The 17,957-nt window shown below is 35.4% G+C and overlaps 1 protein-coding gene across 1 annotated transcript in view; it reads right to left on the bottom strand.

Annotated features, from left to right (window-relative positions):
* Positions 1–16,436, bottom strand: part of CDH4 (cadherin 4) — a 657,011-nt gene extending 640,575 nt beyond the window's left edge. Inside the window, exon 1 of the mRNA XM_040575638.1 lies at positions 16,396–16,436. The gene's annotated coding sequence lies outside the window, so the exon portion shown is untranslated. The remainder of the gene's footprint in view (positions 1–16,395) is intronic.
* Positions 16,437–17,957: the final 1,521 nt, after the last annotated feature.

Here is a 17,957-nt window from a genome sequence, read left to right as displayed (position 1 = left end):
TGCCATCATGAAAAAATTATTTCCAACCAAAAGGTCTGCCAAATTTGATGGAAAGACTAAGTGTATTACTTGGTGCAGCCCAAGAAATTGTGCAATCACATACATTCACACCATTTTAATGTCTATTTAAGCAGCACATTAGCACTAATTATCATTACAGAAGCTGACAGCGAAATTCTCTGCTGCCTCAGGCAGTGGCATTGGCTTTTGGACCATATTACTTTTGCTGCTGTCCAAGCAGGGATGGTAAGAAGATCCATCCAAAAACAGATATCCTAAGTCTGTTTTTTTTCAATAGCTTGTTTTGCCTATTATATCCAGAAAGATATTGATGAACTTTATCAATTACAGTCAGAAATTGACCCTCTTCTACAAGTATTTCCAGATAGAAAATATTTAGAAAGATAAAGAAAAAGAGGTTTACTTGAAGATTTCTTTATGCACCGTTTTAAACAATAAATTCTCTCTTGTAGGGAAAGCGTATGCCACCTTTTGATTGAAGATACTCATCAGTAGGATGATCAAACTCCAGTTTTCCCCATTGAACATTGCAATCATAGAAGTTTTCTAAACTGCAACCTGTTACACCACATGACATTTAGTCTATTACTTCACCTGTTGCCTTCCTCTCTTAATATAGGGTTGGTAAGTTTAGTAAGCATGAAATGTTCTAGTAAAGATTTCCAGCAGTGTCACTAGACATTAGCATTTGCTATTGTGAAATCAGCGTCTCTGCACACAGTTTTAAGAGTGGATCTTACAAAAGATAACTGGAGATGCACTCTGCAGTTTCATGCTGGTTGATTTATTTATTCTTTCAAAAGATTAACATACAGTTCTGAAAATCAATAGTCCACATGGCAACTTCATATTCAACAGATCTCCTGTCTGCAGGTGCTCAATTAGTGCTGCTGACTAACTTGCTAAAACCAAGTTTTGCTGGTCTAGTATTCCAAGTCCCAAGAGTGTGCCTGAACCATGCCAAGTTAAGACTAGATCTATTTCAAATGGAAGACTTGACTCAGTGAGAATAAGAAAAACATTAGGAGGTCAGGATACAAAAAAAAAAGTAGGAAAGAACTCTGAGTAGACAAAGAGAGAATCATGGCTCAAACTGGTTGAAATCCCACAGTAAAGACATTAGAAAGAGAACAACAACTGTGGAAAATTTATAATTGCGGGGGTCTGCGGGGGGGAGGGGCAAAGAAGAAAAACAAGATGACCACATATCACACACTTCAAATAGAGTGGTAAACTAAAGTGTTACATACCTATCTATATATCACAGAAGAAATAGTACTGGAAAAGAAAAAAACTAAGAAGAGTCCATAAATTATTTTTCAAGGTAATATTCGATAGGAAGCTTACTGTTAGGATTTTACAAACATAATAGAATTAACGTGACTATATTGGAGAGACAAGCTGGAACTGGAACATGTAATGAAGTGCTTAGAGAAAATGGAAATGCCTAAGGCAGGGCTGGTGATGTGCCCCATATCACGGGGAGATGAAGAGAGCCAGAAAGCTATCTTCAGTCATGTAAACGATACAAATTTCTAAAATATGCATCAAATGGAATACCAGAGAGATGAAAGGCCCCTCTTCAGCAGTAAACTGTAACCTTGCTGCTGAAAGAGTGCTAGGGAAGCAGCTACATATGGATAGCTGACTGCAGAGCTGGCTTCTCTTCTTTGCCTTGAGGGATGTTTCTCCATCTATGAGCACCATTTATCTTTCATCTAGATTCAACAAGCAGAAAGTGATATCCTAAACAGGCAGCATAATTTGTTCTACAAAGATACAGAAGATTTTTTCCTTGAGTACAAAGAAATATACTCCTAAATTATCTGATTTTTATTTTACCAAAATCAGACACCTCACTGGAAATAAGGCAGTAAATGCAAGTCTTCTGAATGTCTTAGGAAATGTTTTTCAGGTTGACAGTGTGACCTGAAAAGACCTTTACAGTTGGAAACTGTCAATAGTTGCAAATGCTGTAGTTTTTATCATGGATTTCCTGTATTTAATACTATTGAGGACTCTGTTTAATCCTTGTTTCTGACTATTAGAACAACTGTTAGATATTAGGTGTGTTAATAGAAAATGAATGCTTCTGATGCTTGCATAAAATTATAACCTATGTATTTTTCTCTGAGTTGCTGTTAAGAGACTGTGTTCTGTATGCTATCTTGTGCTTTATGATGTTCTAAGCAATCAAAACTTACACACAGAAGAAATCATTCAAAGCTCATGTTCCAAAAGCAACCTTACCAACAGTAGATTTCATAAACAACATGTAAGCCAAATACCTGAGTTCAAAATTATTAGGTAAAAGCTTGGCTTTGAGAAATGAAATAGTGAGTATTTCAATTAGTTATCTATAGAGATTATGCCTATGAACTGTAGCTAAAGTAAAAACTACTTTGGGGGTGGGTTATCACTACCTAATGATAAAAAAAAGTTAAGGAGTTTTGTTGTTCGTGCTTTTTTTTTTTTAATAAACTAAACACTAAGAAATCATCAGAAGACAAGCAAATATATGTATATAAATAAATATTGTCCTTCTTAAACAAGCCCAAGATGCAATTTACATGTATTTTATAAATACTTTATTTTTTCATAACTTGTAATCCATTTTCTCAAAATTGGGTCAGAAAGGGAGGTAGATATGAATAAAGAACAATGAATCTGGAATAGTTTATCTTGAGTCTTTGCTTAAAGAAAACAAATCAAAATTCATTTTGAGAAACATGGAGGCACTGCCGAAGTTTTACCTTGTGTGTCAAGCTGATTTGATATTTAACATTCAAAGTAAACCAAACAGTGCAAACAAGCTTCCTTTAGAACTGGAGATGAAAAGTAGATAGAAGCTTATTGATTTAGTGAAACTACCTTTTTAGTACAAAGTTCAGCTTTAAACTTTAACCAGAATGACTGAAATGGGGAAAAAAAGTTTATTAAAAGCAGAGGTGAAGGGTGGGATGGGGCGGGGTTGAATTCTAGTTTATTAAAAAGGGAAAAAAAACAGAACACCTAATACAATAAAATGTCTGTTCTACACAGGTCTTTTCTTCTGTTTCCTTGACATATCTAGACCAAATTTGTTTGGATTAGTGCTGTATAACAAGCAAGTCCTCAAATGTTTATTTGTTCACCTTGAACTACTTCCTCTGAAGTACTTGAGCAGCTTTGCTTCTTGAAGGGATGCAAATGCTAAAGTTGGAAGTCTCCAAGGGGAGAATTGTGGGCATGAGAATGAGGTTAATCTTTAATACTCCGATTCTAATAAGATATTTTTTAGTTCACTGCTACCAGCTTTGCATCCCATAGCCATAAGACAATAAAGTAATCTCTACCAAAGATATCAGTTCCCAAAATTATAGTAGTAAGTATGAGGTATAAATTGCTTGTTATTCTTAAATTCTGCAGAGTAATTTAGTATCAGTAAGTACTGTCCATACAGGAATTATATTTTTTAAATGAAATTTCCTAAGCTGATTATGTAGATACTAGCCTACAGGACTGTCTGAATGGGGCAGAGACAAGTATACGATTTGATCATCATTTTTAAAGTATTTTCTCTGGGTACAGATTATGCAAACACAGAAGTGTACTCTCTCACACAAACTACCATACATGGAAACACTGAGGAAGGTATAAAGAAAACCCAGTCACCCACAGATCATTTCAAACTGTGTTCTAAATATCTGTTCTATTTTTCAAATTTAGGGCAATATTACTAATTTTAAATAAACAAAAGTATACATACACATCTATGTACACCCTAACAAAACTTTGCTCAGAAGAATGAAATTGAAAAACTAAACTGAATGTAACAGCTTCAACATTACTACATTTGTTGTCATTTCTGCATAAAAAGCAAAGTAAGTGAAAGCCACTGCATACACATGCACTTCAGTAACTTGGCAGATACATACTCTAGGCTTAATGTCTGACAAGAAAATTCACAGCCCTCTCAGATTTTTTTTTAAATGTTGATACAAATATCCACAATAGAGTTCAACAGAACTAGTAACAAGCACTGAAATGGTCCCTCCTGACTTAGGTCATTGTTTCACAGAGTTCACAGTCCACGTTTTCCAGGTGTCTAGCAAATCTTTTATTTCAAGAATGTGTTTTATTTGGTATTTAGATGGCAAGTTGGTTGTTACTGTTCCCCAGATACCTGGAAAAAGATGCACTTTGTTCAAACTTCATACTGTAAAGTTTACCCAGAAGTTACATCATACTAATTATGTCAACTATTACAGAAAGTTTTGCTTTTTCCATGCATCATCTGCTCCAGCAAAGAAGGCTACCAACCAAGGGCAACCAGAGAATGAGGGTAACCTGGTTAAATAAAAAAACCACTACTAAACAGTTAATCTACCTATTGTTAACAATACGTATACAAACTATGAGAAAATAGATAGCACATAGCATATATGAAACTCCTAAGTCACATCTCATTAGGTACTTTTGCTGCTACAGTGATAGGAATAAAAGCCCATCTGCTAGGTAGTAACCTATTGTTCATGAAAATACATGCATATTTTGTCTCATTAAACTTGACTAATTTTTATTTTTTTTTTTTTGAGATAAATGAGAAAAATCACGAATGAGCCACAGAAGACCCTTTGAACCACAAGTAATAAAACAGATGTAGCTAATAACAGGACCGGGACATAAGCAGCTCTACCACGTTATTGCTGAACTTTCCTAAGAGACTACAGTACTTCCACTGCTTACCATTAGTAACACTAGAAGAAAGTTTATATTAAAATTCCTGGAATTAAGTCCTGTACAAGGAATAAGCATGCTCCTTTTAATAAGCATGCTCCTTTTAATTTTACATGCTAAATAAAAATAAAAAAAGAAAAATATTCTCTAGACACATACTTGAATTATTTCCACAACATTTTGCAGTTAGAACAAATATCTGACACCATTATCAGTCTAGCACTAGCCAGTGTGCCAGACAGTTTGTGATACCTTGAAACACAAGTTATGACTGCATTTAAATCAAGCACCTCCATGTGCTGGTAAGAAGGCAATCTTTTCCAGGAAAGTTCCTCCAAATCCTAGCAGCCCTTTCCAGGTTTTTGGAAAACTTAATTCCTAATTTCAAGTGGTTGGCAGGAGGGGAAAAACAGAACGTGGTAACATAAGATACTGTATGCTTTGAAATGAAGATCAGTATCTTCCTTGTGAGTTACTCAGAATTTGCTTTGATTTTTGAATAAACTGATTTTTTGATTAACCTCTCCACCAGAAGAGACAAGATGATTCAAGTCACTGCGCAACATCTCCATATTACGGTCTGCTTCCTTTTTGTTCAAACACCCAGCTTAAATGATTAGCTGCAAACGAGCAGCCACATCCAACGCAGGGAAATTTGTAACTGAAAATGTTATTTATATCATGTTAAGTAATTGGATGGCTTTCAAACTGAGTAGACATAAAATTAAAGGCAAGTCCAAGAGCACGTATTTCTTTAACCAATGGTGTGTTACAGTTTTACCTCTCCAGCTGCTCCACCAAGGATGACTGCATTATTTAGAAAGTTTGGCTTTTTAGGTTTGCAGACATCATCTGTTCTCAGTCAGCAATGAAGACTTTGGCAAGTCAGTTAGCTTCCTTCAGTTCTTCCTACATTGAAGACTGGTATGTACTGCCAGTTTGTACTTTTTATTTTTATTTTTTAATTATAAGTGCAGTTATGAATTGTGAAGTGCTTATGTACTTTAATTGGAAGAAAAAGAACAAAACTGATAAAATTTAAATTGAGAGATTTAAGTTTGTTTTTTTCTGGGACCTATAAAAGCCACCTACAACAAAATAAATAGAAGAATCTTAACATTTACAGTTAGTCGAACTGAGGAATATGTTATTCTTCACCTGTAGCAATGCTACTGTGCCATGCACTCTCAACAACGATAACCGTTAAACGGTTATTGTTCACATTGTCTAAATGCCAGAAAAATATTTCCATGTTTTATTTTGGTCTGACAATGCATCTCCTGCAGGTATTGTCATCTCTCTCAAAATGAATCTCAAAGCCAAGTTCAAGGGCTATGAATCATTCTTATAACTATCTAAATGCTATCCTGAATTTATCTAGCAGATACAATGCCCCATAGTTTTAAATTACGGGATGCATCTATTGTTAACAATCCTGATACAATAAAATACCACAATTTTCCTTCCCTGGAGAAGGGATTCTCAAGCAATCCATTCACCTCTCTGCTATATTTTAAATGATGTGTTTATAAATTATGATCAAGAAATGAAAATATAAACACTTTAGTAGCGAGGTCATTAAAACTACTGTAAGATCAGTAAAATTTCTTTCAGCATCCCGTTCATGGAGTTCATACACACTACATATATTACTGATTAGATGTAGGCAAGTTATTGATACTATAATTGTTCAAGAAAATTCAAGAAAAGTCCTTAAATGCAGCCTGCCACCTATTATGTAAGAAGCATTCACACTTCCATACAGATGCTGCCAAAAGGACTTTGTCAGATTGCAACAAATATAGGAGAACATATCATATAGTGGTCCTGGTTTATAAAGGGATGAGCAATAACATGTTCTTTGATATTAATAAATCCAATCTCTTATTACATAATGAATTCCACTCCATTTTCACTACACCAACAGTAAATGTTAGGTGAAGAGATGAAACTGACGTTTGTCAAGAAAGGATCAATGAAGAAGAAAGAATTCCTTTTATTCCTAGACATTCCTTTGGATTCAAATACCAGGAGATAATGTCTCCATGTATAAAAAGTAATGATTTAGTGTTTTCTCCTGTAGTGCAAAATTGTTGCTGGAGGAAATACATTGCTGCTGAAGGAGCACATATTCAGAAGGGACTTCTTATACTTTTTTTTCTTAAAGGCACTACTCTGCTCTAAGTTACTTCTGTCAAAAATGTATTTCAATTCCACTTAAATACTCAAACTGGGTATCTATATGTTTGACCCAAAACTAGTTTAAAAGTTTTGCTTACATTCTTTGAAGCCATGTAAAAACCTAAGACACCAGCTTCTAATAACATGGGAGTTTTAAGTCATTTGAATGTTCAGAAGATAGCAAGATGTTGTATTCCCTGTTGAGGCTTAAATAGCTCCTTGTGGAGACTGACAAAATAAAATTACTTTGATAACCTTTGAATTTATCCCTCAAAGTCCTCAGCATTCATTCCATCGGTACGAAAATTCAGCTGTTTAGGTTTCATGCTCAGTCCCTCCTTTTAGGAGTCTGAAGGACTATTTTGTATAAGCAGGTCTGAGTATTCATGCCACTGTAACTCTTAGAAGTTTCTATCTGCTGTAGAAGAGCATGGGTTTTGTGGTGGGTTTCACTACCACAACCACCACACAGAGTAATTCAAGTCTGAGTGATAAAACTCTGTCAGAAGGAGCAGTCATGGCACACATTGAGAAAGGACCAGTCGGTAAGTGCTGCAGCCACTGCTCAGGCCATTTGCAATTTGCACTGAAGTGAGGTAAAAAGAGATACAAGATTGTGATTTAGTTATTCAAGCCTTGCAGTTTTGCTGCCACAATTCATTTTCTTAATTACACTAAAAATCATTTGCCCTTAGTGTTTAACAGATTTTATTTTTTTTTTCAAGTGGTAATATATGTAAAAAGCCTTTGGGGCATAATGAATTATGGAATATGTTTTCCTTCACTAGGATTGGAGATCACTCATGCAAATTTCATAAATACAGAAAATTATTATTATAAGAACTTGCAGAAGTCAGGTTGGTAGGAGTTCCTGTTCAGCCTTGTGTTATTTTTTGTTTGCTTGTTTGGTTTTGTTTTAAGATTTCTCATCCTTTTTTAATACGCCTACTCCTTAAAACTAACACAATACAGCCAACTCATTATGGCTTTCATATCTCAATATCTTCGCTCTGTACATACCTCTGTAATAGCACACCAACTGTGCTGCATTTCCTGCAAATCTTAGGGCTGTAGAGTAGACAAGATTCTGAGATTACACAGTGTTCCAAGATCCACACATAGGGTGAAAATAAATCTAGAGAAGCAAGCAAAACAAATGCCAGCTAGCCCTATCATGTAAACAGATAAAGCAGTTCAGTCCCCTCATAACTATGTCTCCAAGAAGCTTTTAAGAGGACAGTTCCTTCACAAACTGAGTCTGGAATCTTCCTTTATTTAAAAGAAAAGCTTATGGCTATGTGTTTGCATCAGATAAAAGCTAGGGACTTTGAGAGAACCAGGGAGAAAATTACAGAAAAACAGGAAATAAAAAATCATGCCTTGATAAAGAAGCAGGTACTGAAATGTACTGTACTTAAGTGAGATTATACACTTCTCTATATTCCCTAGCAGAAGCCAGAAATCCTGAGAATACAGGTTTTTGACTAATCATCAAAACAGCTAATTTTGAATGCCTCCTGTTCCTTTTCTGCTTCTCTTCAGAAGATGGAATATGTCAGAAACACACAGCCAGGGTGGAGGCTAGTAAGGACAGTCACCTCAGAAGTCCAAGACACCATGTGCATAGTGGAAGTTTTATCAGAAAGTTTCCAGTTATGTGAAACATTCCCGAGTTTGATTTCCTGTGAAAAGGTAGGCTTTGAAAGTAGTTCTATCCACAGTGCCTGACAAGCAAAATTTGGGGAACTTTTTACGTTCTCATTGAGTTGAAACAGCAAACTGCTACTCCTTTCCAGGAGACATCCACAATTCACAATATAGAAAGGCCTGAAGTGTCATAATTTTAGAGTTTGTTTGTGATAGCATCAGGCAACTGCCGGCTTTATGATTAATGTTACATACTGATGCAATTATGGAATCCAAAATAGATTGAGGTTTACTGTCCAGAGAGAGTGAAGTTCATAGATCACAGAAGTTCCCCTAGCCCGCTCTCCCTGCCTTTGTTATTAGGAGCAGTAACTACACATGGATGAACACAAATTAGAAGTTATTTTTATTTTTTCCATGACAAATTATCACAGATGTAAAGCAAGTAGAGTTTGAAAATTACACAAATTAGATCTTAAGTGTTGAAAATAAGAAATGAAAACAAGGAAGACATGGAAAAAAAGGGGAAATACTACAGCAATTGAAGTTAATAAAAAAAAAGCTGCTTGTTACCATTGTTCTGAAAATTGTAAGCAGTCACACCATAAAGGCTGCCTCAGTAACTGATACCCGCTGAAGAAACACACAGTTTCCCCCCTCAGAACTATGCACATTCACTAATTACACATTTGCAGGACAGTAAAAAAAAAATACAGACTTATAACGCACAGCTTTAATACCTAACTCCTTTAAAAAGGCAATAGACCATCTTTTTCTCTCCAGAAAACAGAATTGATGTTACAGTAAGTGCTAGTCATCTAATTTTTTCTTTATAATCTCAGAGGACCTTCGTATTGCACTCAACTTAAAAACGACTCCCACTCCCTAAGAGCAGGGCATTTAAAACCTAAGAATATTTGGTCCTGCCTTAGTGAAGAAAAAAAAACAACTAATTTTCAAGTGCCTTCAAGTTCACATTGTCATTTTGCTTCACTTCCTTAACATTCTTAGTCTTGTACTTCCACTACTACTACTACTAATGAATACTACTATTCATTCTACTGCTCTAATTACATTAACGGGACCCAACAGTAGCTGTGCAAATGAAGCTGCATATGGGAGCAGAGAAAAGGAAATTGGCAGGATATCAGCAAAAACATATGAAATAAGTAATACTGTGCATTCTTTTGTTCTCTCATGGTAGCTAGACTTCCAACCATTCCTCAAAATCTCCAGTCTGATTTTACAGCTCTGTAAAGTCACTTTTCTTTCCAGAAATCCCCTCTTGTCCCCACTCACTCAGAAGAGCTATGGCCAATGAACTAGATTATCATAAATTCAGCAATCAAATTTACATGGCTCTGGAGATGCAAGTAAAATATGCATTGTATCTTCATTTCTTTTGTCATGCTTTATCAACCCCTTTCTCTGCTGGTGGTAAAAGTCAATAAAATCCTATTAACACTAAGATCCGGTATTAAGTTTGACAGTTTACAAATTACAGGGGTTTTCATTTCAAGTATGAGCAGCTTGAGATACTCTGGAGTTTCACTGTATAAAATTGTTAAAGTTTGAATAAAGCTGATAAAATAATTTGAATTTATTTTTCTCCTCTCCTTTCAAAGAAGGCAGCAGAAACAAATCAAACAAAAAAAACCTAAAATCCTTTCTGAGAGATTCACATTAGCTTAACCACGAAAATCAGAAGAATCATAATAGGTATATGTTTAGAGCAAAACATTCATCTGATCCCTCCATGGGCCTGATCCAACTGCTATTTGAAAATGAAACAATCCTTCCTATGGACTCCGAGGAGTTTGTATCAAGCCCTATTGCTCTCTATAATCACAAGTAACCACTCCAGCAAAACGAGTAACACAGGCTAAAAGAAAAAGGCTTAAAACAATTGAACCTTTAAATAGGTAAATAAAGATTCCAGCAGCTGGGATGAGGCTGGCACCTGCAGAAACAGCAATCAACAGTATGGCTGACCAGCTGGCAAATGAATTAGGAGTTATTCCAGAACAAACCTGGGGACAAGTCTAAAGCTATTCCAGCAATTGGGCAAATTGCCATAATTTCTGCACTTCTTCACCTCATGATTTAAATTCCTGTTAAATATTATTTGAAGAAAACAAACACCACTCCCATCTTGTGCTATTCTTCCATTACTAGCTTTCTTCACTGAAAGACAGTTTTCATAGTTTCCATCCAAGACAAACATGGCAGCAGAATGCTTTTGAGCAAGACATAGAAAGCTCTCCCAAACAGGAAATAAATAGAAAGCAGGTGACTTTGGAAAAAAAAAAAGAACCAAGTTTACCCAATTTCAGGAAAGCCCCCAAGAATGAGCAATATACATGTCTGACTTCCCAACTAGCCTATGAAGGTAGAATAGTTGAACAGAAAAAAAAGGAGAATGTAAACAAAAAATAGAGGGAAATGTAGAAGAAAGTGGAAAGAGAAATGTAATAACAGCAAATGAAAATTGGGGAGTAGGACATGGATAAAAATCAGCAGAGATGAAGGCCAGGCAGAGAAGAAATAAGCAAAGCAGCAGCTGAAGGAAGCTTCCCTGTACATTGTTGCTTTAACCTCTTTCCATGGAAACATACTTGACCTCATTTGATGTGGATTGTGAGCAATAGCAAAGTCACTATTAGAATGAAGGGCAAGAAGGTTTTAACACAGCTTTAGGTTAGATTCTGACATTCTTCTCAAAATCTTTTTTAAACCTACAGTCCTATTTCTGAACAAATACAAAATATCCTTTATTCCTTGCAAAAGATATTGCAGAACTACATTTTTTTCCTTTTCCTGTCTTATAAATAAGGTCTTCACAAATATTTCCCTCCCCTCCAATTCCATGCCATCGTTACTTTGAACAGACTTTGAAATAGAGGGAGCAGCCTCACTCTTGGATTTCATTCCTAGTTTTGCTTTACTCTTGCTATTCAAGTTAATAATCAAAACAGAGATTTATTTTTTTAATTAAAAACACACACAAGCACTACCCATTTGCCTTTTAAGCATACAGTCTCAAATTCTGTAAAAAATGTAGTACCTACTGGACACCCAAATAATTTTTTTGGGATTAGTTTACTGAATCAGGATTACACCACTCAACTAGATGAGCTGACCAGAAAATAATTATGCATCGACTATCAGCACCCTTTTCAGTACAATTAAAAATACCACATGAATTCACGGTTATCCGGATTCCTCAGATCACCACTCTTACAGCATGTCTTGGACTGCTCACAGGACAGAGTGGGAGGCTTTATTTTGAAGCAAATATCGCCTCTAGTAAGGATGTTTGCATACAGCAATAACTTGCCAGTGTTTAAGGCCAGAAGCATTACAAACACCCACTTATAAACATTCAAATGTATCTTTCTTCGCCTAGAAATTGTACTTTGTGCGCAAGAGAACTTTTCCTGCTTCAAGTAATTGGCTGAATAAACCAGGCAGATTGTATATTTACACACACGAGCAGTGCATCAAGCATGTATGGACACTTTAAAGTTGCTGCTCTGACATCTGATGCTGTCTGCTGTTGTGTTGTCCTTGAGCTCAGGGTACAAGGACTGAGTGACAGAATTCTGTGAATTCAGCACTACAGTTAATTTGTTGGCAATATGACTTCTCTGTGTTAAGTGGTTAGTAGTACAATTTTGCAAGTTTAAATTTCTTTCTAAAGAGCAAGATAAAGAGATGCCTTTCTATGGCACTTGGACAAATCTGCAGTGCGGATAGAACTCCAGAGGTGAAAATTGAGAAATATATGCATTTTTTTTATTTTTATTTTTTTTTAAATGGTGGCCCACCTAAATTGCCAATTAAATTTAGAGTAGGTCAGTCAAAGAATTTCTATTGTAAATCCACACCCTATTACCAACCCTAGTGTTTAAGGTCAGGATTTGAAAATTAATATCATAAAACCAGGAAAACACAAGCATTTGAAAGTTTTTCCATCCAAAAACATTGCTTGAACTTTATACTACATCAGATGATCAAACGTTGCATTCAAAGCTACACACGCAACATGTATGATCTGGTGAACCACATTCCTTTACTCCAGGCACAGTTTATTTCTGAGCAACTAGCACATACATACAGAGAATAGGTTAAGTGCCCAAATCTCCAAAGAAAAGGGAGAAGACATCTTAGTAATGTTCCTCAACTAAAAGTGAAATAATCATATGCTGTCAAGTTATACATGAAATATAAGTGCAGTGCAAAGGACTAACCTTCTCTCTGCCTCCTTGTGATACTGTTATGAGCAATTCATTTTCAGCTTTATATCAGGAGATATCTCCTCAACATGCTTTGGTGTTTTACTGCTGCACTAACACAACCCCTTTTATTCTCTGGTTCATCAGTTTTATGTTTTTATTTACTTGCCATAAGTTTTAACTCTGATGGTATCCAACACAGGCAGCTCAGAATAAGCTGTATTTGAAAAGATATTGACAGTCTCTGATTTTGTAAAAACCAACTTTCAAAAAAAATTACCTGAGAACTTTTTTTTTTTTTTTATAAATACATAGCACAACAGTCAAATGGGAGGAAAGAAGATACAATGAGACTCACCACCACCACTTTCCAGCTTGTGGAAACACCCTGTTGTGCTCTTGCAAAGGTTTATTTTGTACACTCTGCTGGAACAGGCACTTTCGTTTCCTTGCTGAAAAACTTGACAACGCAATGGCCTCATATAGGGCTAGATGCTCAGCTAGTACAAAGTGACAGAAGCCTGTTGATCTTTGCATCCGCCTGTACATGCATTCAATCACACGCCTACATTCTACCAAGGAGAGGGCATCTCCAGCATGTTCCACTATTCCAAACTGATTGCTTTTGCTTATCCTGCAATTTCAAATGGTGCTAGGAAACCCTAACTGTGCTACTGCTTAGAAGTGACAAATAAGAATTTTTTCGGTTTACCACTATTGTAACTGGAATGATTTTGCCTCACCTACCAGAGTAATTGATTTTGTTTGATAATCAATTGGCGTATCAACTGCTAAACTTGTTACTATTTAGCAGCACCCTCTTGCCAGTGGACAACAACATACTATTAAGCTCAAGAGCTAAAGGAGTCAATGCTTTCCAATGACAACAGTATCTAATAACTGTTCTGTGATCCTCCCATGGAAATTATTAATATGTTGAAGATACCCTTAAATAATGAAGTTGAGCCAAAAGTCCATTAACCATTTGGACTTGGGAGAAATTACTACCCAGATAGAAAGAAACACCACACCATTCAGAAAGCCTTCTACAGGTAGATGACAAACCATAACTTTAAAGTATGGATTTTTTGAAAGAAATATTTATCAAATAGGCTACATTTCTGAAGTTCAGTTATATATGTTTTAAGATTCTATTCTTTCTTAATGGCTAGGCAATTTTATCTATGCATCGAGATTTTTCAGATTTTAAGATAAAACTATTCAGACACTCTCCATCCTGTTCTCATTAGTTGATTAACTTCAAGTTCTTGTTCCATATAAATCTAGTATGTTGGAATCCTTGACTGTATCTCCTCTATGAGGAGAAAAACTAAAAATGAAAATATTAAAAATATTGACCTTTAAGAGAGATGTATTCTGCAAGGTAACAAGAGAAATAATGTTTAGACATACATCTGATTTAATTTCCTAGTTATTTCCCTATACTCTTCCCTCCCCCCAAACCAGCAAAACTAATTCATCAAGCCTCTGCCTTCCTTAGCACCTGTATGCTTTCAATGATTCAGCAAGAACTGTCAAACACCTGGCGTTTTGCTTTTCCAGAGTAGACCAATTATCATTTGGATTGCATCAAAATTAGGTTATTTTTACAAATTGCTCAGCTGCCCTCACTTGAGATCATTCTTCATGCTTACACAGTGGCTCTCAAACAAGGGATGGTGTACAACATGTCTGAAACAAGTTATCTGCCTTTTTCAGCTTTCCTAAACTCATAGCTACCCCGTGTAACTGAGCCTGGGAAACAAAACATGAGAATCAGAAGCTCCAAGGAGACAGAAAAAGCTCATTACAGAAAATAAGGGACAACAAGGCAGTTCTAAAAATCATTGAGAATCATTCTAATAGAAGGGTAGTACAGGTCAATCTCCAGTGGATTAACAGCTAGGGGTGCTTCTGTTCAGCAAACTCCTTGCCACCCCTTGTCTCCCCTCTCTACCCCCCCCCCCCCCCAGATCCTGTGTGTTGTCACACAAAAAACACCCACAAGCACACCACCCCCACTCCTTTCCAGATACGTTCTAGAATACTCACAAAAGCATTCAGAGAATAGCTTAACCTTCTTCCAATCATAATATCATGTAATACTTCCAGGCAAATGCAGAGACTATTCCATGCTGTAGTATAAGTATTGGTTCTGGTTATTAGTCAATATATTATGAATAGAAAATGGCAAACTTTTCTAAATATGGGATTTCCCTACTGAAAAGCTATATCCAGAATCAGTTTTCAAGGCAGCTGATAAACTGAACAGCATTCTCTAAGCAAACCCAAAACGTAACTCAAGCTTGTGAACAAACAGGATGTGCAGTAGAAAAACACTTGCAAATAGCTCAGCAGACTCAGGTTACCTGTGACACTTCTTATTTTAAGCAAATCTCATCCAATAAGAAAAAATAGTTTACCGTGGAATTAAAATGCTAAAACATTTAAACTATGTTCTTGATCAAAATATTGTATTAAATCTGTGGTCAGATTTAATTGACTTCAAGAGAATAATAAAAGATTTGGTCACTACTGAATAAAATAATTTCATAATAAGCTGAATTACAGAGAATATATTTGAGGTAATGCTGTAAGTCTATAAAATCCTGTCTTTCTCCATTTAAGAAATAAAGTTTGCTATCACACTAATATGACACTTTCACATTTTATTAAAAGTGTCCTCTCTTTAAAAGCTCAAGATCAATAAAACTGTCCTCTAAGCATTAAGCAGCCAGAATATTTCCCCATAAAAACATTGTTTTACAGAAAATTGGGGCAACTTTCCCTCTGCCTGTACTACTTTGTATGTTACTCAAATTACATTAAAGTCTCTTTGGATTGGAAGAACACTCAACAAAGCCACTCCTGACAATTATAGGGTTAATGCTAATTTGAATATCAAGACAAAAATAAAACAAAACTATACCAAAAAATATTTAAAAGCAAACTTGATCTTATTTCTTTACAGCAACTGCTTTGGGACAGGCTAGTTAAATCTTACTTGCAAGTTTCACAGTCAAAGCTATCTTAACTATAAATACAATTAACCGTCCCCCAGCCTCCTTACATTTTTAAAGCTCAAACCATAACATTATAAAAATAATGAGGATGATATTATAGAACACTCAAGTACCTATTTCAGGCATTATCCTTAATTATACATTTTGCTTGAACAATTTTCAAACAGAGCTTATTTCACACTCAGCGAATGAAGATGGTAGTCTCTTCAATTATTTCTACCTCTCCCATCCAGTCATTTTGTGGTACCCGCCCACCAGCAACTAGTTATTTTCAAGATGGTGCAAAGAGTAAGAAAATCATATTACACAAATAGACATTTTCAAAGTTGCAGTGGACATAAGAAATGATACCACTGGCAAAGTGAAAGGTAAATAAATATATAGAATTGAATAAGTTATGTAGAGTAAAAGCAAACCTTAGTTTGCTACAACTACAAATTGAACATCTCATATTGAAATATTTTCCTCTTAGCTGTAATAGAAGGAGAACATAGGAAAACCAACACTCATGCAAAAACAACTTTGTAATTAACACAAAGTGGCAAACATTACGAGCTTCATTCTCTTACCAAATTTAGTAGTTTTGCTACTTCCACTGCCACCTCCAAATCTGTGAAAAGGAACAGAAAAACAAAAACACCTTACACACAGGAAACAATATGCACAAGTGTGGAATATTGTTAAAAAAAATTTAACGAAAACTTTAAGAGCATTTTCTGTGCCTAATGTCTATTTAGGAGTGTACTTCAAGAGTAATAATGCAAAGTAAAGTGTGCAGCAAAAAGTGACCAGCTACATCAAGTTTGTTTATCATCAGCCATTTTACAACACCGACCAGTTTTAAAAAAAGGCAACTGTTATAAAAAGATTTTTTCTTTCAGCCTCTATTCCCATATGTTTACAGTACCTGTTCATAGACTTCTTAGATCTAAATTCTCTGATATACAACCAGCTACTTCTGCACAACTTTGTTAACTGAAATATAAACCCCGTAGGAAAAAGAACAAACCAGTTATTTAATAGAGTACTTTTAGTAACAATTTGCTATGAACAGGCATATTCACTGTTTTGTTTTTCAGTGCTCCAGTACATCACAAGTTTAGAAGACGGACAAATGGAGAATAGAATTCAGCATTTTACTAGTGTGTTTATAATTGTCATTTCTGAGTAATAGAAACATGAGTAGTTTCTGAATAAAGATTCCAGAGAAAGGTTCTGTACATACAGATTGGATGTGGGTACTTATTTCTCCTAACAAACACCATTCGTGAAGTAAACGCAAGTCTTTTGGGATCTGTCCTATACAGAGGTATATTCTGGATTTAGATCCTCCTTGTGACAAATACATAAGAACCAAGAAACAAGCTTCAGATTTAGTTCAGAAATCCGCCATTTATACAAGGAATGAGAGCACATTAAGTCAGGAATTTGCAAGTGAGAGATGCAGAAAAATCCCATTCATTCCTCGCATGGTTTTGAAGAGCGCAAAGCTATCAAAGAACTCATGAATTTGTTTGTGAAATTATGCCTTATGTTGTCTACTATATCCTAGCTATCTGTTCTCTCCACACAGATATACTGAAATAGTTTGGGACTATCCAACAATAAAGTAGTTTTGTGTGTTAACATTTCATCCACCCATTTCCAGTCCTTCTAGAGAAGAAACTCATGCCAACTTCATTATAAAACAATGAAATAAAATAATTATCCTTCATTTGTGGTCAATATAAAAATCTTGAAAATTAAATCCACTTGGAAAACACTTTGGTAATAGCAGACAACAAGTACATGAAAATTACTTCAAATTCTTAACCTATCTTCAAAATAAGTAACATATACTTTTCAGAAAATAGGAGTTTAAGAAGCTTGATAGGAAAAGAAGCTGTAAGGAATAAAAAAGCTTCTGTAACCGCATTAATTTTTCCTACACATGCTAAAAGCACTACTAATATTAAATAACCATAATTTGATTTATTACTTGTTTATGGTAAACCGTGCATTAAGTGCAAAAATTCAGACAGATCCTAGAACAACAAATGTAGTACTACATTTTCAAAACAAACAAGCTACACAAAACTCTCATTTCAATGCCTTATTTCAAAATAGAACAAATAATCTTCCCAATCGAAGG

Source organism: Cygnus olor, chromosome 16 (assembly GCF_009769625.2).
Source record: "Cygnus olor isolate bCygOlo1 chromosome 16, bCygOlo1.pri.v2, whole genome shotgun sequence".
Classification (NCBI taxonomy): domain Eukaryota; kingdom Metazoa; phylum Chordata; class Aves; order Anseriformes; family Anatidae; genus Cygnus; species Cygnus olor.
This window is presented reverse-complemented; position numbering and strand designations above follow the sequence as displayed.